Source organism: Saccopteryx bilineata, chromosome 10 (assembly GCF_036850765.1).
Source record: "Saccopteryx bilineata isolate mSacBil1 chromosome 10, mSacBil1_pri_phased_curated, whole genome shotgun sequence".
Lineage (NCBI taxonomy): Eukaryota > Metazoa > Chordata > Mammalia > Chiroptera > Emballonuridae > Saccopteryx > Saccopteryx bilineata.
Window position 1 is genome coordinate 43,705,856 of NC_089499.1, and position 17,595 is coordinate 43,723,450.

Here is a 17,595-nt window from a genome sequence, read left to right on the forward strand (position 1 = left end):
GGGGGGGGGGTGGAGAAGCAAATGGGCGCCTCTCCTATGTGCCCTGGCCGGGAATCGAACCCGGGTCCCCTGCACGCCAGATTGACGCTCTACCGCTGAGCCAACCGGCCAGGGCCTTGCTTTTTATTTTTAATTGTAAAGTAAGTATAACAAAATTGACCATTTTAACAATTTTTATGAGTTCAACTCACTGGCATTAAATATATGCACACAATGTTGTGCAATCACTGCTTTCCATCTTCATGACTTTTTTATCGTCCCAAACTGAAACTCTGTACCCATTAAACAATAACTCCCCATTGCCCTGTCACTTCCAATTCCAGATACCTTTCCACTATTCCAGTGATTTTTCAACCACTGGTCTGTGGACTGGTGCTGGGCCGTGAAAGAGTTAACCATCCTGATGCTGTGTGAAGATTATAGACCCAGTGATGATAGATTCTGCACTATTCTAGTTTGTGTCTATGAATTTGCCTCTACTAGATATCTTATGTAAGTAGAATCATACAATACTTATCCTTTTGTGGCTGGTTATTTCACTTAGCATAATGTTCTCAAGGTTCATCCGTGTTGCAGCATGTATCACAGTGTTCTTTTTAAGGTGAATAATATTCCATTGTATGTATAATATATACCACATTTTGTTTATCAGTCCATTCACTGATGGATGTAAGATTTGTTTCCATCTTTTAAGTATTATTGATAATACTGCCATGAACATATATGTGCAGATACTGGTTTGAGTCCTTGCTTTGAATTCTTTTGGGTGTGTACCAGAAGTGGAATTCCTGGATCAAATAATAATTATGTGTTTAAATTTTCGAGAAACTGCTGTATTCTTTTCCATAGCAGTCGCACTATTTTACATTCCAATCAGTAATACACAAAGGTTACAGTTTCTCCATATTCTTTTTCTCTCCCCTATCCCCCAGAGACAGAGAGCGTCAGAGAGAGGGATAGATAGGGACAGACAGGAACGGAGAGAGATGAGAAGCATCAATCACCAGTTTTTCATTAGGACACCTTAGTTAGTTGTTCATTGATTGCTTTCTCATATGTGCCTTGACCGTGAGCCCTCAGCAGACCGAGTAACCCCTTGCTCGAGCCAGTGACCCTAGGCCCAAGCTGGTGAGCTTTCTGCTCAAACCAGATTAGCCTGTGCTCAAGTTGGTGACCTTGGGGTCTCGAACCTGGGTCCTCTGCATCCCAGTCCGATGCTCTATCCACTGCGCCACCATCTGGTCAGGCAGTTTCTCCATATTTTTACCTGGATGTAATTTGCCTTTGCTTTTGGGCAGCAGAGTGGCTGTACTGTAAGATCAGAACTGGTGAAGAAAGTTATCTTCTACTTAAATTTTAGTGAGAAACATAGGAATTAAAATAATGGGGCTTTAAAAAGAATGCGATGCCAGGAACTTATGGTTACTATGTCTTTGTAACTTGGCTATGAAGTCTAATATATTAAGTACCTGCAGTTGACTCAGGAGAAAGCTATGTGTTTTGATTTCTTTTTTTTTTTTTTTTTTTCATTTTTCTGAAGCTGGAAACAGGGAGAGACAGTCAGACAGACTCCCGCATGCGCCCGACCGGGATCCACCCGGCACGCCCACCAGGGGCGACGCTCTGCCCACCAGGGGGCGATGCTCTGCCCATCCTGGGCGTCGCCATGTTGCGACCAGAGCCACTCTAGCGCCTGGGGCAGAGGCCACAGAGCCATCCCCAGCGCCCGGGCCATCTTTGCTCCAGTGGAGCCTTGGCTGCGGGAGGGGAAGAGAGAGACAGAGAGGAAAGCACGGCGGAGGGGTGGAGAAGCAAATGGTCGCTTCTCCTGTGTGCCCTGGCCGGGAATCGAACCCGGGTCCTCCGCACGCTAGGCCGACGCTCTACCGCTGAGCCAACCGGCCAGGGCCGTGGTTTGATTTCTAAGAAGTAATAACTGTTATCTCTCAGGATTGGATAAAATGATTAAATGGGCTAGAATGATTTTTTTTTTCTCCGAAGAGTACATGCATTAACCTCTGAGATTGGAAATTTTATAAGTAGCTGGAGGAATTTTCATCTTCCTGTTGACTGACACATTATCTGTGTAACAGGTAGGAAAAGACAAGTCCTTGTTCAGATGTATAATAGACCAATGAAAGTTAAGAGAAAAGAAATGTTGGTGGGATTATAGCGTCTGCAGAGAGGTTTTAGAAAGTTTGCACCTTATTTGCTGTTGCCATCAAGATTTGGACATTTTGGCCTTGGCTGGGTAGCTCAGTTGGTTAGAGCATCATCCTGATGTTTCCTTTTTTATTTTTTATTTTACTGATTTTACTGAGACAGGATAGGGTATTGGGAGAGCAATAAGTATCAACTCATAGTTGCTTCACTTTAGTTGTTCATTGATTGCTTGTTGTATGTGCCTTGACCAGGCCAGCCCAGGGTTTCGAACTAGCAACCTCACCATTCCAGGTTGATGCTTTATCCAGTGCACCACCACAAGTCAGGCCCGATGTTTAAATTTTTAAACATTATCCCCATACACCAAGGTTGAGGGTTTGATCCCTAGTCAGGGCACATAAAAGAATCAGCCAATGAATGCATAAATAAGTGGAACAGCAAAGTGATGTACCTCTCTCCCTACCCCCTCTTTACTTACTGCCCCCCTCTTTAAAATCAGTCAGAAAAGATTTGGAAATTTTGAAGTAAGTCATATTCATTATCTTTAATATTGTTATTAATGATAATTTTTCTTGGTAAATTGTTTTAATTTAAAAAAGCTTTAGAAGCTTCTGATCATGTTATAGGACAGTGGTCCTCAACCGCTGGGCCGCGGACCGGTACTGGTCCGTGGGCCATTTGGTACTGGCTTGCAGAGAAAGAATAAATAACTTACATTATTTCCATTTTATTTATATTTAAGTCTGAACGATGTTTTATTTTTTAAAAATGACCAGGTTCCCTCTGTTACATCCGTCTAAGACTCTTGACACTTGTCTCGGTCACATGATACATTTATCTGTCCCACCCTAAAGGCCGGTCTATGAAAATATTTTCTGACATTAAACCGGTTCGTGGCCCAAAAAAGATTGGGGACCACTATTATAGGACACTATGGATAAATGGAATGGTTTATACTTGCTTTCTAGTTTTCACCAGTTCTTCCTCCTCCAGTTCTTTCTTTGCCCCAGGGTTCTTTTTCTTTAATTGCATTAGATGTTTATGCAGTTAGAAAAAAATATTCATAAAGATTATATTGTTGCGTGCCTACTGTTTCTGGTCCTTTGTTAACATGCTTTTTGCTTAGAAAATAACTGTGGTCAGCTTGTCATATAGCCTGTCATACACAGTAAAGATATTGTGAAAGAACTTCTGGCTATCTGTGTAGTATGACCTTTCAAAATTGTTTTCTTTGCTGCAAGCATCTCATTTAGCCTTTTGACTGCCACATGACAGAGGAAGTAGTATTTAAAGGGCAATTTAAATGACTGCCTTGTTGATCTCAATACAGCTTTCTAATATAAGAGCATGCTAAACAGTCACATGTTATTAAATATCATTGTTTTGTTTATGTAGAGGATTACCTAGTTTTATGTATAATACTCAGTATATTTTATGTGTAAGTTTATGAAATTTGTATTTAAAATTTAAATTGGATAACATTTATGTTATATACATTTGAGAAAAGATCTAGATTTTTTTTTGGTATTTTTTTTTCTGAAGCTGGAAACGGGGAGAGACAGTCAGACAGACTCCCGCATGCGCCCGACCGGGATCCACCCTGCACACCCACCAGGGGCGATGCTCTGCCCACCAGGGGGCGATGCTCTGCCCCTCCGGGGGGTCGCTCTGCCGCGACCAGAGCCACTCTAGCGCCTGGGGCAGAGGCCAAGGAGCCATCCCCAGCGCCCGGGCCATCTTGGCTCCAATGGAGCCTTGGCTGCGGGAGGGGAAGATAGAGACAGAGAGGAAGGAGGGGGTGGGGGTGGAGAAGCAAATGTGCGCTTCTCCTATGCACCCTGGCTGGGAATCGAACCCGGGTCCCCCGCACGCCAGGCCGACGCTCTACTGCTGAGCCAACCGGCCAGGGCAAAAGATCTAGATTTTTATTCAAAGTATTAGGAAGATATGTCCATGAGCACAGATCCATTATTTTTGTGGGCAGAAATTTTACAGCAGTTTTGGAGGTGTTTCCCTGTTCTTCCTGAACAGTCAAGAGAGGCTTCTTTAAAACTGTGAGAGGGACCTGGAGAACATAAGTAAGCACCAGCTTGATTTTCAAACTTTAATCTTTATTTTCCAGTGGTTATATAGCTCTATAGTGCATGTATTTGTTTATTCTTTGTTCAGGAAATAGTGGGAACTTGTATCAGGCACTGTGGCACACTGAAGATGAAAGAGCCTGTCTCTGTCATTTAGGAATATTATTAGCACAGTGGCAGGAATAGAGTTTAACAGGATCACAACTTTTTGTTCTAGGTGTTAATGTCACTTCCCTTCTAGAATCTAGAAGTACATGCAGAGGTTATAAGGAGAAACAGTAGGACAATGAGGATGGTCAGGATTCTTAAGTGAGAACAGTGCTGGCAGGAGACAGGAAAAATCTGTAGCTTAGGTTTGATTCTCACCAACACTGAGGTCATAGGCAGAGCAAAATGGGAATGGATTTCCCATCAAATGGATTCTCCCCGCCAGGTATTGCCTAGGGTCTTTACATACATTATTTACATACATTATTGCTATTAATCCATTTTAAAAAGTTGTGAAATTTAGCATATATGCAAATGAGCACATGAAAACTTAAATTTATAACTTGAAGAACAATAAAAAATAAAATAAAACCTCTATGCGTAACAGCCAAGCCAATCATATGTGCCTTCCTCTATCATATTTTCCTCTCCTCCTGAAGATACATTTTGCTGAATTATTTATAATTTTACCACCTACATTTATATCTCTGAATAATGTTTAACTTTGTATTTATGCTTGAGTATTCGGAATAATGTTGTATATAGTTTTGCTTGTTTCTCTTAACATTGTAAGATTCATTTATGGTGATGTATGAAGCTGTTTTTTTTGTTTTGTTTTTAATTTTATTTATTTTTTACAGATAGAGGGATAGACAGGGACAGACAGACAGGAATGGAGAGAGATGAGAAGCATCAATCATTAGTTTTTTGTTGCGTGTTGCAGTACCTTAGTTGTTCATTGATTGCTTTCTCATATGTGCCTTGACCGCGGGCCTTCAGCAGACCAAGTAACCTCTTGCTGGAGCCAGCAATCTTGGGTTCAAGCTGGTGGGCTTTTGCTCAAACCAAATGAGCCATGCTCAAGCTGGTGACCTTGGGGTCTCGTACCTGGGTCCTCTGCATCCCAGTCCAACGCTCTATCCACTGCGCCACTGCCTGGTCAGACTGTAGCTGTTTTTAAAATTAATTTTCCATATTGTAAAATATTCAGCAGTTTATTGATCAATTGATTAATATACATTTAGGTTATATCTAGTTTTTGATACGAAGAAAAGTTGAGGTGCTGGCTGGTTTACCCAGTGAATAGAGTGTTGGCCCAGCATGTGGACTTCCCAGGTTCCATCCCGGTCAGGGCACACATGAGAAGCGACCATCTGCTTCTATTCCCCTCCATCTCCCCCTTCTCTCTCTCTTTCCCTCTCACAGCCAGTGGCTTGATTGGTTTGGGCGTTGGCACCAGGCATTGAAGATAGCTCAGTAGGTCTTAGCATTGGCCTTAGACTTTGAGGATAGCTCAGTAATTTGAGCATCAGCCCCAGATGGGGTTGCTGAGTGGATCCTGGTTGGAATGCATGCCAGAGTCTGTTTATCTTCCCTCCTGTCACTAAAAAAAAAGAAAAGGAGAATTCTACATTGAATATTTATATATGTGTGACATTCTTGGATAAGGATTTTACTAGTATATAAACCTACTAATGTAATTTTTTTGTTTTGTTTTAATGAGATAGGAAGAGAGAGAGATGAGAAGCATCAAGTTGTGGTTGTGACACTTGAGTTCACTGATTGCTTTCTCATACGTGCCTTGACTGGGGGCTCTAGCTGAGCCAGTGACCCCTTGCTCAAGCCAGTGACCTTGGAGTTCAAACCAGTGACCATGGGATCAAGTAAATGATCCTAATCTCAAGTCAGAAACCCCATGCTCAATCTAGGGAGGCTGTGCTCAAGCCAGTGACCTTGGGGTTTTTACCTGGGTCCTCAGTGTCCCTGGTTCATGCTCTATCTACTGTGCTACCACCTGGTCAGGCGTAATTTTTGATGACAAAATTTTTGGAATAGATTGAATTGGTTTATTCTTCTACCAGCTGCAATCTATGAAACATAGTATTATAGTTTTAATTTACATTTTTGGTGACTAATGAAGTTGAACATTTTGTCTTCATATGTTTATGGGCCTTTTTGGTTCCTATAAAATTTCTGTTTATTATTTTGCCCTGTTTCAGTTGGGTTTGTATCCTCTTTTTTTAAAAAAAAATTATTGTTTTTAGATAGAGAAAGAGAGAGAGAGAAACATCAGTTTGTTGTTTCATTTATTTATGCATTCATTGGTTGATTCTTGTATGTGCCCTGACCAGGGAATGAGCCGGCAACCTTGGCGTATTGGGACAATGTTCTAACCTACTGAGCTACCTGGCTGGGGCTGGGTTTTGTGTTGTTTACATATTCATTTTCTCACTATAATTTATAAAAATTATTTGATCAGTTTTTATTTATCTGTTTAACATTCTTCATTAAATTTCCTCTTGGTTTTTGCATTAAGAGCATGACTATGGCCCTGATGGCGAACCTATGACACGCGTGTCAGCACTGACACGCGTAGCCATTTTCGATGACACACAGCCACATGCGGCCACATACCAGAGAAGTATGTTTCATGCAGAGAAGGATGTTTCATCCTCAGCTCTTGCACAGCCAGGTGCAGTGGCCGAGGATAAAACATTTGCTGTAGTGTAGATACTCTGTGCCGGAGGTCTGTAGGCCAAAAGAACAGAACTCCGGCACAGAGCATCTAGTTCTGGGACTTCCAGTTAGGCCATTAGGGGATCTTTGACCTCACTTCCGGCCAGCAGAACAGGGAGCAGCAGAATGCCGGGGGGGGGGGGTTTGCATCTCTGGGGGCCTTGTGATCGCCATCATCCAATCTACTGTTCCGGGGTGTTGTGGATTTCTAATTGACCATCATTACTGAGATAAGTGAGGGAGAGGCTGGGAGAGGTGAGGGCCTGTGCTATGGGTGCCATTTCTCGCCATTAGAAATAGCTGCAGCCATCTTCTTTATTATATGCGGCTTAAGTGTCTGTTTGTCGCCGATAGCTTATTGGTTGCTTGTGTAACTGTACTAGCCAATGGGGTAAAGTTGCCACGGCTGAACTCAAATTGAGCGGGTCAGGGGGAAGGTGAACATTTTTGTTTGCATTGGCAATCATGTTTTACATAAAAACTACGTCTTAACGTAATTTCTTTTAAGAATGCCTCCTAGAAAATACAGCACTGAAGAGGAGAGAAAAGGAGCTAAAGCTGCACAAAAACGGCTTTCTCGACAAAAAGAAGCCACTGAGCAGAGAAAGGCTTGCTTCAGTTGCAGAGCAAATGCATCTTTCTCGGCAAAATGAGACTGATGAGCATAGAGAAACAAGGCTTGCCTCAGATGCAAGACAAAAAAGCCTGTCTCGACAAAATGAGTCCCTTGAACAAAGGCAGGAGAGAAATGCAAAAAAAAACGACAGAGTAATGCTGACCGAAACGCAAAAAGGATTAAAACAGTTTCAAACGGAGAAACTTTAATTTTTGAGCATTCCTCTGGTGACATGAATATTAAATGTGAACACTTGTCAGTCCTTAAACTTCAAGTTAGAAACTAATTGATTTGACCGTGGCAAGAAAGGATTTTCTCAATGTTGCAAGTAGTGTTGCAAGTTCCACTAATTGAGAATTATCCACCACTCTTGAATAAATTATTGACTAATCAGCATCCAAATAGCAAACAGTACATGGATCATTCGATCTATTAATAGTTCGTTTGCTTTTGCGTCCATGGGAAACAAACCAATTGATTTGCCTGGACCAGGACTTTATTGCTTTTGACTTCATGGTCAAGTTTACCATCAAACTGGAACTTTGCATCCTTTTGACAGGAAAAGAAGGTTTGCTCAATTATATATACTTGATCCCTCAGAAGCCAGTTCGGCACGTTTAGAATGGAATAAAAGAGTTCCTGAGACCTTACTTAATGAAATGGGGGAATTATTTCAAGACATTAACCCATTTGCTACTGCATATAAAATGATGCACGAAGTTGAAAAAAAGTTGGCCTCTAATGCTATAGCAAGCAATGAGCCAGCAATCAGCATTGCCATGGCCATTGTCTATGATCGTAACTTAGATCAAAGGCGGTATAATGTCCAGCAAGCCAACGAAGTGGCTGTCATATTTGAAAACACTGATGGAGAGCCACCACATGAGCGAGATTTAATAATTTACCCAAAGGCTCAACCTGGACAAACTGAATTAAAGCGAATCAGCACATGGGATCCAAATCTTGACCCAATGACGTATCCTTTACTTTTTCCACGAGGAGAGCAAGGCTGGAAGCCTAAACTTGGCTTAAATAATCCTGGAAAAAATAGATTGCAAATTTCAGAAATGGAATTTTATAGCTATATGTTGTCAATTTAAATCACCTTTATTTATTGAGCTAGCGGTGGCTATTAAGAAATGTATCGCCAGTGGTTTCCTTCATTGCACTCTACTTTAAGCAATTAAGCAAGTAGAAGGGGGAAACCCTGTGGGGCACTAAGCAAAGGGGCGTCCTCGCCGCCTGCCCTGGGTAATTCAGTTTGAATTAGCAGACACCTTTGCACAAATCATTTTAATTACAATTTATAATATCTAGAACAGCGGTTATTTCATATGACCGCCGGGCTTTCTAGTAATTTACATAAGAGGCAACTTGCAGAATTTCAAGACAGCATCTGGGCTCAGGTGTTTGTCGACTTGAGATCAAAGCTTGAGAATCTGGAAAGGTGCCGCTTGGAGAATCAAGAGGAGTGCCACTACGAACAGGAAATTTGGAGTGCTTGGAACTGATTACCAAACACTTTTAGCACCCTGAAAAATATAGCAATGGCTTTACTCACAATTTTTCCCTCTACGTACTTTTGTGAGACCTTATTCTCAGCGTTAAATAATATCAAAACCAACAAAAGACACAGATTGACAGTTGAAGTTAGTAGCGCTTGTTTGGGCTTGAAGTATACAAAATACCAACCTTCAATTGAAGATTTAGCCAATGAAATTCAGCAACAAAAAGGTCACTAATAGGCAGGTTAAAGAATTCCCCTCCCCCTCACTTATCTTAGTTCACTGCACCCCACACGAGTTAAATAATAACAAGACCAACAAAAGAAACCAACTGACAAATGAACAAAGAAGTCACTAAGCTGGTAAGTTAAATACTTAGGTTTTGGTTTATTAAATACAGTTATATATTACAATTATACATTTTTGTTATTTAAACTATAAATATCGCGAAATTATGGGGTTCTTTTTTCTCGAAGCGACACACCACCCGATTTATGCTTGGTTTTTTGGCGAATTTTAACACACCAATTTCATCACTGCCCATCACTGCTCTGTGGTGTACCAGAGTCTGGATCTAGCCAGCCTGTTTTCTGCCTCTTTTTGTTTCTTGTCTTTGAATTCCTAAAATTCTTAAGGTTTCTTAGGTCTTGGCATATATTCTTTTTCCCTTTGCCTAGCTAATTTCTTCTCTTCAAATTTGCACGAAAATTTCCCTTTTTTTGGAATTTAACTGTTGGCTTTATTCACACACTTTGTGCCTCTATACTTATTTCTGAAAAAATACAGGAATTTAATCAGATGACTAGTCAGGAGCAGAAAGAGAGCAGTCAATACCTTTATTTCTACCAAGGGATTAAAGAATGCAGTGTGGAAAGTGATAAACGAGGATGAAAGCTGTTGAGTTTAGATAGGAGAGATTGATCTGCTCGTGTCAGTAGTGGTACTCATTAATGTTGTTTCCTCTCTTTAAGATTCTGTTTTCTGTTTGGGTTGAGGAGGGTGATAAGGAAAACGCAGTGGTGGAGTAGACTGAGCAGTGGACTGAAAGTGGTTGAGGAGGAGGTGTAGGTTTTAGTCATGGCTTTGCAGCTACCTACAGCTGTGATTTTTAGCCTTTTCAGTCTCATGGCACATATAAACTAATTACTGAAATTCTGCAGCATATCAAAAAAATGTAATTTGCTGATCTGGCAAAAAAAATTAAAAAGCTGTAATGTTGATTGATTTTAAAAAATAGTACAAATAGTAATTACCTGCTCTTTTTGCTCTGAAGTGATTTTTAAAATTTTTTATGTATTGATTTTTGGAGACAGGGAAGAGAGAAAGAGAGGGAGAGTGAGAAAGAGGGAGGAAAAGCAGGAAGCATCTACTGATAGTAGTTGCTTTCTGTATGTGCCTTGGCCAGGCAAGTCTAGGGATTTAAACTGGCGACCTCAGCATTCCAGGCTGACACTTTATCCACTGTACCAGCACAGGTCAGGCTAAAGTTATTATTTTTTTTAAATCACGTTTCTATTTTTGTATATAAGGATTTCTGGTACCAAGAATTAACCAAATCAGACACAACCAGATATGTGACATGTCCGGTAAGATGCAACTCTGTTATTTGACCTATGTGTTTATGGTTTAAGAAAGAGCATCCACACTGGATAAAAACTTTCAATTAAGTGGCAATAGAAGGAATATACGACAGTGTAATAAAGGCTATAGATGACAAGCTCCCAGCTAACATCATATTCAATGGTGAAAATTTGAAAGCTTTACCTTTAAGATCAGGAACAAGACAAGGATGTCTCCTCTTGCCTCTTTACTTCAGCATAGTATTGGTAGTCCCAGACAAGCAATTAGGCAAGAATAAGGAATAAAAAGCATCCATTATTAGAAAGGAAGAAGTAAAATTGCCACTATTTGCAGATGACATGATAAAATATATAGAAAACCCTAAAGCCTTCACCATAAAAGTATTAGAATAAATGAATTCAGTAAAGTTAGAATATACAAAAATCAATATACAAAAACATGTTTCATTTTTATACACTACTAATGAAGACCCTGGCCTTTGGCTCAGTGTTAGAGCATCAGCCCGGTGTGTGGATCTCCCAGGTTCGATTCCTGAACAGGGCACACAAGAGAAGGGCAGACATCTCCTTCTCCACCTCTCCCTCTCTCACTTCTCTCTTTCTCTCCCCCACTCCTGCAGCAATAGCTCAATTGAAGTGAGTTGGCCCCAGGCTCTGAGGTTGGCTTCCGGGCCTCTGCCTCAGGTGCCACGGAGAGCTCAGTTGCTGAGCAACAGAACAATGCCCCAAATGGACAGGGTTGCTGAGTGGATTCTGGTCCGGGCGCATATGGGAGTCTATTTTTGCCTCTCCTCCTCTCACTGAATATTAATTAATAAAAAGATATTACTAATGCATTATCAGAAAGAGAAACTAAAGAAATCAATTTCATTCATAATTGCATTAAAAAGAATAAAATACCTAATAGTAAATTTAACCAAGGAAGTGAAAGAACTATATATTAAAAACTGTAAGACATTTAAGGAAAAAAAGAAGACTCAAGCAAATAGAAAGATATTTTGTGTGCATTGATTGGAAGAATTAACATTATTAGGCTGTTCTTTCTTCCCAAAGCAACCTACAAATTCTATGCAGTCTGTAGATGTGATTTGATTCACTATCAAGATCCACTGACATTTTTCACAGAAATAGAACAAACAATTCTAAAAATTTTGTGGAAACACAAAAGACCCCAAAGAGCTAAAGCAATTTTGAGAAAGAAGGACAAAGCTGACGGCATTACAGTTCCTGATTTCAAATGATATTACAAAGTTGTAGTAACCAAAACAGTATGGTATTAGATTAATCCAGATACATGGATCAGTGAAACAGAATAGAGAGCCCAGAAATAAATCCAAGCATATATATTCAATTAATTTATGACAGAGGAGTCAGGAATATACACTGGTGAAAGGACAGTCTTTTAATAAATGATGTTGGGAAAAATGAAAGGCATGTGCAAGAAGAATGAAACTGGACCACTATCTTACATCACATACAAAAACTAACTCAAATAGGATTAAAGACTTGAATGAAAGAATAGAACTCCTAGAAGAAAACATAGGGGTAAGCCTCTTGACATCAGTCTCAGCAGTGATTTTTTTGGATCTGACTTCAAAAGCAAAGGCAGTAAAAATAAACAGGGGGCTATATCAAACTACTAAGCTTCTGGACAGTAACCATCTAGTGAACTAGTAACCAACTAGTTAACTAACCATCAACAAAATGAAAAGGCAACATTCTAAACAGGAGAAAGTATTTGTAAATTGTATGTCTGATGAAGGGTTAATATCCAAAATATATGAAGAACACATACAACTCAATTACAACAAAAACAGAAACTATAAAATAGGCAGAAGATCTGAATAGATGTTTTCCCAAAGAAGACATACAGGTGACCAACAGGGACATGAAAAGGTTCCCAACATCATTAGTTGTTAAGGAAATGCAGATTAAAACCATGATGAGATAATCACCTTATCCCTTTAGAATGGCTGTTATCAAAAGGAAAGAAATAACAAGTGTTGGTGAGGATGTACAGCAGGGATAGTCAACCTTTTTATATTTACCGCCCACTTTTATATCTCTGTTAGTAGTAAAATTTTCTAACCGCCCACTGGTTCCACAGTAATGGTGATTTATAAAGTAGGGAAGTAACTTTACTTTATAAAATTTATGAAGCAGAGTTACAGCAAGTTAAAGCATATAATAATAATTACTTCCAAGTACTTTATGTTAGATTTTGCTAAGTTTGGCAGAATAAATCTTTATAAAACAACTTACTATAGTTAAATCTATCTTTTTATTTATACTTTGGTTGCTCCGCTACTGCCCATCATGAAAGCAGGGGACCAGGTTGACTACCACTGATGTACAGAAAAGGAATCTCTTGTGTACTGTTGGTGGGAATGTAAATTATTAGTTCAGCCACTATGGAAAACATTATGTAGGTTTCTTAAAATAACAAAACTAAAATTACCATATGATTTTGCAATGCTACTTCTGGGTGTTTGTCCAAAGAAACAAAAACACTTAATTTGTGAAGGTATCTGCACACTCATGTTCATTGAATCATTATTTGTAATAACCAAGACATGTTAAAAACTTTTATCTATCAGTGGATGAATGGATAAAGAAAATGTGGTACATATATACAGTGGATATTATTCAACCATAAAAAGAAGGATATTTTGCCATTTGTGACAACGTGGATGTACATTCAGGGCATTATGCTAAGTGTAATAAGTCAGACAGAAAGCAAATACTGTATAATCTCACTTAAACGGGTGAGCAAAAGTAGGTTTGCAGTTATAATACAAATAAATACAATAATTAATAATACCAGAACAAACTGTTGTGCACACTCACAACTGTAAATCTACATTTAGCTCACCCCTGTATATAGAACTAATAAAAACGAAAAGAAACATACAAGAAAACAAAATTTGAGCCCAGACTGGGTGCCTTAGTTGGTTGGAGCGTCATCCCCATTTGCCAGGGTTATGGGGTTTTTTTGTTTGTTTTTTATTTAATTCAGTGAGAGGAGGGGAGGCAGAGACAGATTCCTGCATGTGCCCTGACCGGGATCCACCTGGCAAGCTCACTAGGGCCAATGGTCTGTCTATCTGAGGCCATTGCTTTGTTGCTCCAATAGAGCTTTTCTTAGTGCCTGAAGCGGAAGCTACAGAGCCATCCTCAGAGCTCAGAGCCAACTTGTTCCAACCAAGTCATGGCTGTGGAAGTGGGGGGAGAGAGAGAGAGAGAGAGAGAGAGAGAGAGAAAGAAAGGAGTGGAGAAGCAGATGGTTGTTTCTTCTCTGTGTCCTGAACAGGAATTGAATCTGGGACATTCACACTCCGGACCAATGCTCCACCACTGGGCTGCCTAGCCAGAGCCTCAAGTTTGATCCTGGTTGGGTCAAGTGTGAGAATTAACCTGTGAGTGTATAGGTGGGTACAGCAACAAATCTGTGTTTCTCTCTCTTTCCTCTCTCTAAAATCAATTTAAAAAAGAAAAAAGTTGAACCCAAAAGATAGAACAGTTGGTTGTTTCCAGAGGTAGGGGGTTAAAAGGTACAAATTTCAATTATAAAAAAAGTAGCAGCCTGACCTGTGGTGACGCAGTGGATAAAGCTTCGACCTGGAACGCTGAGGTCACTGGTTCAAAAACCCTGGGCTTGCCTGGTCAAGGCACATATGAGAGTTGATGCTTTCTGCTCCTGCCTTCTCTCTCTCTCTCTCTCTTTCTCTCCTCTCTAAAATGAATAAATAAATAAAGTTTAAAAAAATTTAAAAAAAAGCAGTGATGTAGTTTATAGTATGGTTAGTATGGCTAATAATACTATACTGTATATTTGAAAGTTAAGAGGGCGGATATTAAAAGTTTTCATTACAAGAAAATGATTATACTGCTTTAAAGTAATATATTTGAGGTTTTTTAAACAGTGTGATATGTTACATTAATTGCAGGGTAATGTTATAAATTAAATAAAGGACATTATCCAGAAGCTGAGTTTGAAGAATAAATAAAGATTTTGGATCTTTTGATAATGTAACATAGTAAACTGTGTTTTGATAATGTAACATAGTAAAATTCATTATTATACTAGCGATTTTTAACTGGTGTGACGTAAAAAATTTTAAAACATTCACTGCCTATTTAGTCAGGACCACTGACCTCTTTCCCTTAGGTTGTCAAATTAAAAAATGACAATAGCCAACACAATAGCTGTCTAATGTGAATGCCCTATCCTGAACCATAAATGTATATAGGTCATATAATAAAGTTGCATCTTATTAATCATGTGACATAATAAGGTTGTGTTTGATTGGCTTGATATCAGCCTATACAAGTATAGGAACCTAATTTTTAATTTGTTTAAATTTTATTTATTTATTTGTTTGTTTATTTATCTATTATTTTTTTGTGACAGAGACAGAGGGATAGATAGGGACAGACAGGCAGGAAGGAAGAGATATGAGAAGCATTAATTCTTTGTTGTGGCTCCTTTGTTGTTAATTGATTGCTTTTTCATATGTGCCTTGACTGGGGGCCTACGGCAGAGCAGAGTGACCCCTTGCTCAAGCCAACGACCTTGGGCTCAAGCCAGTGACCTTGGTCTTCAAGCCAGTGAACATGGGAGTCATGCCTATGATCTCATGCTCAAGCCAGTGACCCCATGCTCAAGCCAGATGAGCCCATGCTCAAACTGGTGACCTTGGGGTTTCAAACCTGGGTCCTCTGTGTCCCAGTCCTGTGCTCTATCCACTGCACCACTGCCTGGCCAGGCTACCCCTGGTTGGCAAACTGTGGCTCGTGAGCAACATGCGGCTTTTTGGCCCCTTGAGTGTGGCTCTTCCACAAAATACCACACGCAGGCGCTACCTCGATAAGGAATGTACCTACCTATATAGTTTTAAGTTTAAAAAGTTTGGCTCTAAAAAGAAATTTCAATCGTTGTGCTGTTGATATTTGGCTCTGTTGACTAATGAGTTTGCTGACCATTGGTAGGCAGTTAATTTTTGGGGGAGGGTGGTAACAGACAGAGAGAGGGACAGACAGACAGGAAGGGAGAGAGATGAGAAGCATCAATTCTTTCTTGTGGCACCTTAGTTGTTGATTGATTGCTTTTTCATATGTGCCTTGACCAGGTGACAACAGTAGACCAAGTGACCCCTTGCTCAAGCCAGCAACAGTGGGCTCAAGTTGGTGAGCCTTGCTCAAACCAATGAGCCTGAGCTCAAGCTGGCGACCTTGGTATTTTGAAATGGGTCCTCCGCGTCCCTGTCTTACGCTGTATCCACTGCCTCACCGCCTGATTAGGCTAGGCACCTAATTTTTTAAAATCACTTTGGAGCAAAAAGCGTTGGTAATTACTATTATTATTTTTTTGTAAGTTGGTCAAAATTATACCTATTTTGGCAGATCAGCAAATTATATTTTTTGGAGTGCCACAGAATTTTAGTAGTAATTTTATATGTACCATGAGTAAAAAATATTGAGAATTGCTGCTCCAAACTATGTTACTCCCAGCACTTACTGTATTCTGCACAGGTTATAGGCTGGGGCAGTTAGACAGTGAGGGGTTTCATGGCAGTGATTCTGTGCTGCCTCAACTTTTCAGGTCAGGTTTCCTGATTCCCAGACACTACCTTCCAAACCTGTTCATGAAGTTTAAGCAGTCACTTTGTATTTCTCTTTCCCAATATTTCATCCTCATCTCCTGTGGTTGAGGCTCTGTGGGGGTTGAGGTTGAAAACAATACAACTGGGCATGTAAGCCTTCATTATCTTTCTCTGTTTTATTCTCCCCAGCAGTTTAAGAAGGAGCATCAACAATAAACAAAACAGTTATGCTTCTCATTTTTCTTTCTCAGCTGACCTAATCGCTTTGGTACAGACTGCATTGCAAACTGCTCCATATTTTATTTTTATAATTCTGTCTTTTCCTAATCAAGTGTGTGAGTACTTAATAAATATTTATTGACTTGAAGTCTAATAATATGTATTTTTGATATTCCTCTTTTGATCAGGCCTACGCACTGAGATGACACTATTAGCCATCCTCTTGACTTACTGTGTCCTCTAGAGAGAATAGGCGTGGACAAAAGAATTGGCATCAAGGACAGCTATCTCTAATTTTCCCTACTTTTATTTGGTTGTTGTTAAATTCTCAGTTTATGTCAGTAGTGAAGGGGAAATAAAAGCTATATACACAGCAGTGTTTGTCATTCATGGCTGGGTAGCTTAGGAGGAAAATTGGTCTCTAAGTAAAAGCTTTAAAACAAAAAAATACTTGCATAAGAAGGACTTAAACCAACATGCAAAGGCGTAATCCTGAAATGGCTTGGGAGAAATGCCAGCTTTTTAGGATGCTCTGTTAATTTTTTTATGTTATAACTTATTTTTAAAATGACAGCAGACAGAAATAACTAAAAGGTTCAGGGTTTGGAATAGTGCTTTTTCTACAGCTGTAAGCTATTTAAAATTCTTCTCGTGTTATTGTTTGCCATCCAGATGGCTTTTTGGCACTGGTTCAGTTCCTAGATGTGAAGGCTGTTGGTTATTTACTTACCAGCATCACCACACTCTTGTACAATTTGACTCATGACTCATGCTCACAGCACTTACATGAGGGTACCCTTTGCTATACAGTCATTCCTGATTGTCATGATGTGATTTTTTATAAACATGTACCATTTCTGGGATGAAGAGTTGTTGACATTCAAAATAACACTAGGGTTAGTCTGTTGGATCCCTTGCCACTGGAGTGACAAACAGAAACAGTCATCCAGACAATGAAACTTTTGTCTGAAATATATATATATGTGCATGATAGTTGCAAAAGTGTATCCAATAAGCCAGAATTATTGGCTTCACTTTTTTAGTATTAACTAAAGTGATTAAAAAGCAAAAATGAGCTTACCACAGAAGTCAGTGTTTTTCAAA

The 17,595-nt window shown here is 39.6% G+C and overlaps 1 protein-coding gene across 5 annotated transcripts in view; it reads left to right on the plus strand.

Moving 5' to 3' along the window:
• The window catches only part of PIK3CB (phosphatidylinositol-4,5-bisphosphate 3-kinase catalytic subunit beta), a 214,524-nt gene that overhangs the window by 65,975 nt on the left and 130,954 nt on the right, over positions 1–17,595 (plus strand). Inside the window, exon 3 of one of the 5 annotated variants that reach the window (XM_066244562.1) lies at positions 13,980–14,097. The exons of the other annotated variants lie outside the window; for them this stretch is intronic. The gene's annotated coding sequence lies outside the window, so the exon portion shown is untranslated. The remainder of the gene's footprint in view (positions 1–13,979; positions 14,098–17,595) is intronic. 5 annotated transcript variants of the gene reach the window in all.